This window comes from Myxine glutinosa, chromosome 2, assembly GCF_964187855.1.
Source record: "Myxine glutinosa chromosome 2, kmMyxGlut1.1, whole genome shotgun sequence".
NCBI classification, from domain to species: domain Eukaryota; kingdom Metazoa; phylum Chordata; class Myxini; order Myxiniformes; family Myxinidae; genus Myxine; species Myxine glutinosa.
The window spans coordinates 159,760,691-159,769,531 of record NC_136262.1 but is presented as its reverse complement, the minus strand read 5'-3'; the positions used below and the strand labels follow the sequence as shown (position 1 = coordinate 159,769,531).

Genomic DNA, 8,841 nt, shown 5'->3' with positions numbered 1-8,841 from the left:
GAGTTCTCCTCAAGCCGCACTGGGTGCCCTCAGCCTCGTCAGCGAACGTCAAAAGCGTGACACAGCGCGCGCTTTTGGGAGGGGCGGAGCCAAGCCGAGCAACATATATATATACACATCGATCATTGATCGTGAACCGGAAAATATAATAAATTACTGATATTTGGCGACTTGAAAGGTTCTTTATCAACAACTTATTTTCTCGTGCTTCTGCTCACCTGTCTGCAAGGTGTACAAATCGAAGTCCCGAGTGCGAATCACAGGTGAGCCCGTCCTGAGGTAATTTGCGATTGGGAACGATTCAGAACCTGTGGGTGAATAACCCTTGGTAATTTCCCCAACAGTTTTCCGGACGACAGACTGCCGGTAGGGGACATGTATTGCAGCGCAATACTCAGAATGCTTGTTTGATATCGGTATGTAGCCATGTCCTTGCTCACTGATGATTTAGCTCAGTGGGTCCAGTGCCAGGAAAAACAGGAGTGGTGAAAGGCGCTGTCTCCCTGGAAGATTCCTCGATGTAACTTCACTCGTGGTATTTCTATCTTTCCTTCCGAGTGCTGTAATATCAATGTGGTATTCCAAAGCTGTGTGTGTGTGTGTGTGTGTGTGTGTGTGTGTGTGTGTGTGTGTGTGTGTGTGTGTGTGTGTGTGTGTGTGCGTGCACTTACCTGCATGGCCGGAACTTGTTGTCATTAAACATTTGAGCTTTTGTTGCAATTTTCGAAAAAGCTTCATGATGAGGATATGGAGAACACAAATGACTAATTTGGTCAAAGGTTAGCATCACATAAATTTGACAATCTCCATCCATTTGACCTGATATTTTAATAATTTACATATTGGGTCATTGAATTGGTTCACAAATCAAAAGATATAAGCTGATTGTTTTTTAGGTCACAAGATCGAGGTTGCATAAAATCATCAATTTTTATACGATTGACTTGAAATTTGAGCATGGTTTGCATATTGGGTCACTGAAGCCTTTTGCTTTTGAGGTCAAAAGATCAAGGTCGCCTAAAATCGTTAACAATTTGTATTTGTTTTTTTAGCAGTTTTCATCATGTTTTGCATACGGAAGAAGAAGAAGAAGTCTGAATACAAAGCAGATGCGGACGGGCTTTCCATTTTCAGATGCTTTCTAATTCGCTTTTAAATTCTTTTTCCCCACAACCACTTGAGCAATTGACGCTAAACTTTCAACATTGGAGCGTCTAGCTGTGGATAATTTTTGTTCGACCAAAGCGATGTGATTATTGGATGAAAATGCAGCTAACATTCCAAGGAGTCCATTTTCTGTAAGCATGGGTTGCAGGGTGTTTCACATGCCAGGAATAATCGACCTTGCTTTGCTCGGCCTCGGCCTAATAAAGCTTTCGACTCCGTACTTACTCTGCCAATAAATCCTCAACACCCACGTGCATACCAACAATAAGAAATGGCTTGCAAATCTCGTGTCTGGTCATCAAGCTCAAATAAACAATTCACTTCGGGTTCTGGTTCCTTGAGCTTGATCGTGCTGATTTCCTCAAAGTTCTCACGGTCGTATTTTGTCAATTTTTTTTACTGTTCATTTTGCTGTCTTTGTGTTTACTGTGTGCTTCTAGCACAGTTTTGTTTTAAAATTATACCAACTAGCAACGGTACCCGCCCTGTGGGCGGGGCTTCAATTGGGAGGCCCAAATGAAAAGGTAAAATATCAGAAATTGAAGGCTTTTTTATTTTAAACGATTTATATAAACATCCGTTAAATCATATCACACGCAAATCATCAAAATCTAAACAGTATTTGTAGAATTTCAATAAAAGCCACATCACTGTTCGTATCGGTAAATATTATTCCATCGTGTTTGGAAAAATTGGAAAATTGGGAAAACAATATGACCTATTTTACTCCAGGGGGTCCGAGGATTACCCACCCAAAATTTCGTTGCGATCGGTTCAGCCGTTTTTGCGGTACCTGGGAACAAACGGACAGACAGACAGACAGATGGACAGACATTTGGTGAATTATAGTAAGATTTGTGAGTGTACGTCGGACTTTTCGTACTGACTTATGTGAGGCCTAAACCTTTCCCTCATTGTGTGTCCATGATCATTTTTTTAATTCGTCTTTTCTCCAATTTTGTCGCAGGTTGTGACGACAGTGCGGTCATTCTTGTTTTAGATATTTAAATGTAAAATCTGCACATTCCATTTTTAAAGTGCGGTTGGGGGCTGAGGATGAGGCCTTGCATGCCTTGTCAAACAAGAAATGCTCTGAACACACAAACATAGGTGTGACCTTGCTAATTTTAATAAGCCATGATAAGCATGTCATTGTGGCATGAATTGCAGGCAGAAAAGTAGCAAAGATGGAGGATGAGGCCTTTCAGGCCATCGGGTTTGTGCCATATCCATATCCTACTAGTACCCGACTGCAAAGCCGCAATGAGCCGGCGAAGCCAAAGCCTCTTGCCACTATTTTACCCATCACTATGGCATCAGTAAGTGAGGTAGTTGGTAGTAGGTAGGTGTAGTAGGTACTGTGCCTAGTTTAAAATGACACCATTTGCATTCTGGGTGAGATTAAACTTTATAAAATTTCCTTCTTGATTAATTTGGTGAATTCCGTCTCAACTTCGGATATTTCCGGCCGTGAAAAATTACCCCCTACGGCCGCGAGATTTCTAAAAAATAATTCTTCGTCAATTTTAGAATATTTCACGCCGTTTTCAGCCTCCGAAACGCGGTACCGGTAACGAGCTTTTTTGAAATGTTTTTTCAAATGCTCGAATCTCATTGGTTCCGGTGTTTGGCGACGATTTTCGTTGAAGATAACCAGGGCCCGTGCGGGCCCGGGGAACGAGGTTGGTCTTAAAGTATTTTAATTACAAATTGGAGATGCATAAGATTGTGAATCCAAAAAAGACGGGTGAAATAAACTCCAATCGAACTTTTTCGCAATTTTTTATGCACACTTCCGCATCCGCAAGATGGCGGCCTCCATGGAGCGATTTGGGGCGTGAAATTTCGAAATTCTCAAAGGATTCAGCAAAATCTGGCTTTTCAACATAATACGTACGCGTTCATTCACAACACCGGCTTCGCCGCTATTATTTATTTAACATCCACATTGTATTTTTTTTTGTTTAATTTGCGTATTCCATTTTCAGAACTGCCAGCTCAACTCTTCTAGGAATGGTGCCATGAAACATCTCTACTACCAGTGCAAAGACCCCAGCAGCAGAAACCACAGGCAAGACGCGACCGATTGTGCTATCTTGAATCTGAAGGATGTTAAATGAAGTTCACAGGGAACAAGCTGATGCATTGCAGTACAAACGAAATGGAAAATTTAACAATGAAGAGCCTTGCCAGGCTATTTGATTCTCGGCGACCCCTTTCTAATAACTGGAATGGTTGGTATATTAAAGTAGGCCGCTTGGGGGTGCTATATTAGTTAATTTGCGTGCACATGGACACACAATGTTTGTGTCAACAGAACGTTGATCGGTGTATGTTATTGGCAGGTAAGAAAGGGCTCTATTTTTGAGTTCTGTGAGTATGACTCCTGTGAGTGCATACCTGTATGAGAGCAGTCCTTCATTTTACTCCGGCTCATTTGACAAGTAAAGTGTGATTTGGGAAACTACAGGCCTTAGTACGAAGGGTTGACAAATATGTTATGAAGCCTACTAATCCAGATATAAACAAGAAAGAGCAATCAGAGATTGCAGACCCTCGCCAGGATGTGGTTTTAGTGGTTTTTAAGGCTTTTGTGTTAAAACAAATATGTCGGTTGAACCACGTGACCAATAACATCTTTTTTTTTTCTGCACCAATTTATCCCGAGATGACACTCAAGAAATTTCATCTTGATTGGATGAAGTTTTGTACCTGTCGAATTATGACGTTATAATCGAGGCATCTATGACATCATCATTAACACATGTTGTTCCCCATGGAAAGTTCTTTACAATGAGCCATGTCTCAATTTTTTCTATGCAGCACTTTCGGAGATATAGAGGTGCAAAGTTTTTCGGTTTTCCAAAATGGCGCCTGTACCACGTGACCCATGACGTCATAATTGTCAATAAAAAATTATACAGGAGTTGCACCTATGATGAAAATTTCCTGTCAATTGGACCAACGGTTGCAGAGAAAATCATATTTATTCTGTGCGGACAAACAGACAAACGGACTCAAATGCAATACCCTCTCCTCTGGCGAGGGTAACTAGAGCAGCATTCGGTAGGGAGCATACCTCCACTATGCTGAGCACTTTATGTTTTGTATCCCAACTCTGGTATGCGGATTTGAATCCGGACCTGAGTCAAAACCTTTGGTAGGACTCGGCTGGGGTTTGATCCGCTGACCTTCCAGACTCAGAGAGGACACTCGAACCATTACACGACCGAGTGTCTGCAAATGACCCTTCCTAAGGAGCAGTGAAGAGGTGGTGTTATGAGTTTAAAGTGAGAGGATAATTGGTGAAAAGAGTTGTTGCTCAACAATTACATCATCTGATGAAAATGTTGCAAGATTGGAAAAAAAAACGACAATGAGTGGCAGGTTAGCTCCTCGCCACATTGCTCATATATTCGATGTTAAGGGGGAGGAAGCTTCAAGCTCGAGATGACTCACAAGTTACTGAATTCTTAAAAATAAAAAAAATAAAAGAAAACTTTTTTGAAGGACACATGATTAATATTTAATTACCATCAATGATTACATAAGTCTGTCTATGTTCGATTTATTTATCTTGAATGATTGTGGGATTGATAAGATTTCGGGTTCACAGTGATTATAGCAAAAGCTGCAGTGGACTTTAGACAGTCATGCATGGAGATCCATGTTGCAAATGTCTAAAGATCAATCACAAGTTTGCTCATTTTTCATCACCATAATAGAATCGAGTTGTGCATGTAAGCTAATCATGACCAGAATTTATTTATTTTTGATATAGACAAGTCTCGGCATACGGAAGAAACTTCAGAGAGTAACAGCTTTGTAGAATGACCCGAGGATGAAAGGGGAATCGGGACAAAATCGCAGGAACGCTATGCAACCCAGCAGTCGAGTGGCAGGAATCAAAGATGGAGTCAAAATAATGAATGAAAATGAGTATCAGCTGGAGTAGAAGATACACAGTACTGTGCAAATGTTTGTGTTATTTTCACTTTTGTGGTGGTATTCCACGTTAAATATTTGTGGGAAGTTACAAGTGTGCAATATCGGTAGATAATTAATAATTAAAATTTGTCTGAAAGTCAATATATAAATATCACATTTACCTTTAAATATATAAAATAAATTAGGAAATTGAAAAAGTTTTATTTTTGCAATACATATGATATTACCTTGTGCTGGTAATATCAATAAAATATTGTCCTGTCACCTGTGATTAAGACCGCAGGATGACGAATAGCCGAACGTTTTTTACTCCTGAATCGAACTTCCAACTATGGCACTTATGAGCGCGCATGAGATGGAGGCTGCGAGACGTTTACCCGAATGAAACACACAGGTTTATTCCGAAACCACAAAACATGCATACACCACATCAAATTCAACAATCAAATATCCGACTGAGGCCGAAGAGGGGTCGTCCTGGTTTTGTTAATTTGGTAGGAGCTCGCACACCGACCGCAGGAGCTCAGACTCAAAGTTCTGGCCCTGGTCGGTGTGTAGCTCCATTGGCACGCCAAATCGGGAGAAGAATCCTTCAACTAAAACCTGAGCTACCAGCCGGGCTTCCTGGTTGGGCAATGGGTAGGTTTCTGGCCATTTTGTGAAATAGTCCATTGGCACCATGATGTACCATTGTACCAGTTCCCTCGGCGGGTAGTTGGCAGAGGCCCAACCACATCTACTGCCACCCGCTCAAGTGGCGCTCCCACATTTTTCACCCGGAGCAGGACCTTGCACACACGTGGGGGGGTCCCTTCTTACCACGGCAGAGGTCGCAGGACCTCACCCAAGTTTGAATGTCCCTGCCCGAATTCACCCAATAGAACCTCTGCCTCCATTTTGCCGGGGTTCTGGCCACGCCCAAATGTCCATTGTCCTTGTCCCATGTGCATGCCACATGACCACTTCTTTCAATTTGTCCGGTACCACGATCAACCAGGAAGCTACATCCCCTGTTGGTGTTACTCTGTACAAATGGCCATCCTTCAAACCCAACACCTGCCTCCAAATGTTGGGTCCACAACTTGTGTGCGCACGTGTACGTACACTTTATACAAGGAGTGAAGTCGGAAGATCACTTTTTGAGATAAATAGCAGATTGGATTGCAGCCATTTCTCGGTGTTGAAAGGCTTGTTGAACTTTGTACGTATGTAAAGACTATTACCGTTCGTGGCCTTTGATACAACTTATCAAAAAGAGAAGGTACACAATGATATTGATTGAGAAACATAAGAATAAATTGGCTAGGGCTATCCGCCATAAAGGACTACAAAATGCTGACGTTTTGGGCTTTACCCTTCACCCTATAATGATATTGATTTGCTTTAGTGCTATATGGACCTATCGTGTTAACAAGCATACATTTTATATCTGAGCTCCAGGAAACTTTGGACACTTACAGATAAAGGCACTGGTTGTAGATAAAAGCACAAGTACATCTTTAAAGGTTTGTGTATGAAGCTATGGTAATACTAAATGGGTAATTCCTTGTCTTGAAATGAAATAATTTGGATTTAGAGATATTTGAGGTGGAAATCTTAGCTTTGATGAGCTTCAACAAAGGAGGTAAAAGTCAATGTTCTCCACGCTCAGAGCCGGAATCGGAAAAAAAGAGGAAAAGAAAGACTGTAGGAAAATGGGTATGAACAGGTTCAAACACACAATAAGAGGAAGGGTGAAATGGAAATGGAACGAAGAGGTTGAGGGAGGGGAGGGCAAGGGAGAGGAGGGTGGGGGGGGGGGGGGGATAGATAATGATGAAACTAGAGAGTTGGTAGAACATGCTACCACACACAGTGTTCAAAATATACAATGCCTTCAGAAAGTATTCACACCCTGTGACTTTTTCACATGTTGTTACAGCCTGAATTTAAAATTAATAAATGATGATTTTTTTTTTGTCACCGATCTACACATAATACCCCATAATGTCAAAGTGGAATATATTTTTAGAAATACTTGGTCATTGGGTTCTTGGTAGGAGGGGCGGGGGATAGTCGTGGCTGTAATAAATACATCAATCCTAAACAGTCATAGTCCCCCATAGCCCAAGCAGTACACGTAGCTGTTCCCAAACCTCATACCAATTGCCTGACCCCCTCCACCTCCCCCCCCCCCACATCCCAACCAGTACACTTAGCCACTCCCAAACCTCATACCAATTGCCTGACCCCCTCCCTCCCCCACCACCCCGCAGCCCAATCGGAACACGTAGCCGATCCCATCGGACATTTAATTACAGCCATTACCTCTGTGGACAGATTTTTCTGAAACGTCAGGATTTTAAACAATTTTTTTTATCCTTTTTATGGCTCAGTGTGCATTTAATTTCCGTATTATATATTGTTACGTTTGTGGGTGGTAGGCAATGAAATACCTCAGTCCAGATAGGATTGTGTAGATTACCATGCTCCGGATGTCGTGTATCCACTTCCTGCAACAAAGTAGGGCCAGATGTTCAGAGTAAGTTTGACGTATGGCGACATGGCGGGTGGCTCTTGTGCTATGTAGCTTTGGGATTAAGGGTAAATCCCCTGTATGTGAATGACCTCTGTGATTTTTCCCTTTTTCCTTATGACACTACAAGTCACTACACACACGAGCAGCCAAGCGAATGGCGCGTAATTAATAACACCAAATAAAGTGACCGGATTCGGACATGGAACACCACCTCTGGCGCCGTAAGCCGAGTCATCGCAACATCAAGCAGGCAGGGCCATGAGGCCCCACCCTGAAAGGTGATGATTGGTCTGGGCGATGGAGTGATGAGATGGACTCTTTGATTGGAGCACGCGCGGACGTGATCGGACGAGGTTGGAGACCGGGGAACAAAAAGACTGAGTCCCGGCATTTTACCGCTCTGGCTTCGTGGATGTGATCGCAGGCGGACGTATTGCCAATTTCTCTCTCTTGCGTTGGGACATTCATTGCGAGCAGATGCATCTTTCTCTTGGTCCTGGCTCCGTGGAGAAGCGGACGCACCCTTGCGCCGGTTCGTTGGTGCTGACTTTGTGACGGCTGGGTGCACCTGAGAGAACTCGGTGCATTGTGGATCGTGAGATGAGGATGAAGCGAGGGCCTGCTCGCTTCACGTACTCAGCATGGTGGTGGATGCGGTTTCACGCCAAGGCATGTTTTCCCACGCAGGGACGCCTGTGACGACCCCGGACGGTCAAGGGGACCAGAGCTGAGTACCCGCTAACATTCAGTGCACACATATATTATTTTCCATTAATTTTTCCCCTTGTGTTGTATATGAGTCCTTATGGAGGGTCCTTCAAATGGGATTTTAGTATTACTGCACATTTACTTGTCCTTGGCATTATTTTTATTAAACCCTTTATTTGTTGCATTTGAATTCCTTTCCCTGTCCCGTTTTTCTGTCAGTTGTTCGGAAAACCCGCTTCTCGCCTGTCCATCCAGGTAAGCTTCGCTACCCTCCACTACTCCTCGTGTGTATAAAGAGGATCCGCCATAGTTGACTGAATGCCTCAGATGTAAGCTCGATCGGTCATTCGTCTGAGGCAAGTCTTTATCAGCATGGGCACGACAATATATGCATATTGTTGCGGTTTTGAGAACCCCTCACTTGTAAATACTTGTAAATAATAACTCTTGTAAATATCCCAGCATTTAATAAGGTCGCACCCATAGTTAGGCCATATGCA

General features: G+C 42.8%; 1 long non-coding RNA gene across 1 annotated transcript; it reads left to right on the top strand.

Moving 5' to 3' along the window:
- Positions 1-419: 419 nt before the first annotated feature.
- LOC137422541 (uncharacterized) lies at positions 420-8,577 on the top strand. Its single transcript, XR_010983506.1, has 3 exons — positions 420-535; positions 3,156-3,238; positions 8,561-8,577. It is a non-coding gene; the product is annotated as an uncharacterized LOC137422541 (long non-coding RNA).
- Positions 8,578-8,841: the final 264 nt, after the last annotated feature.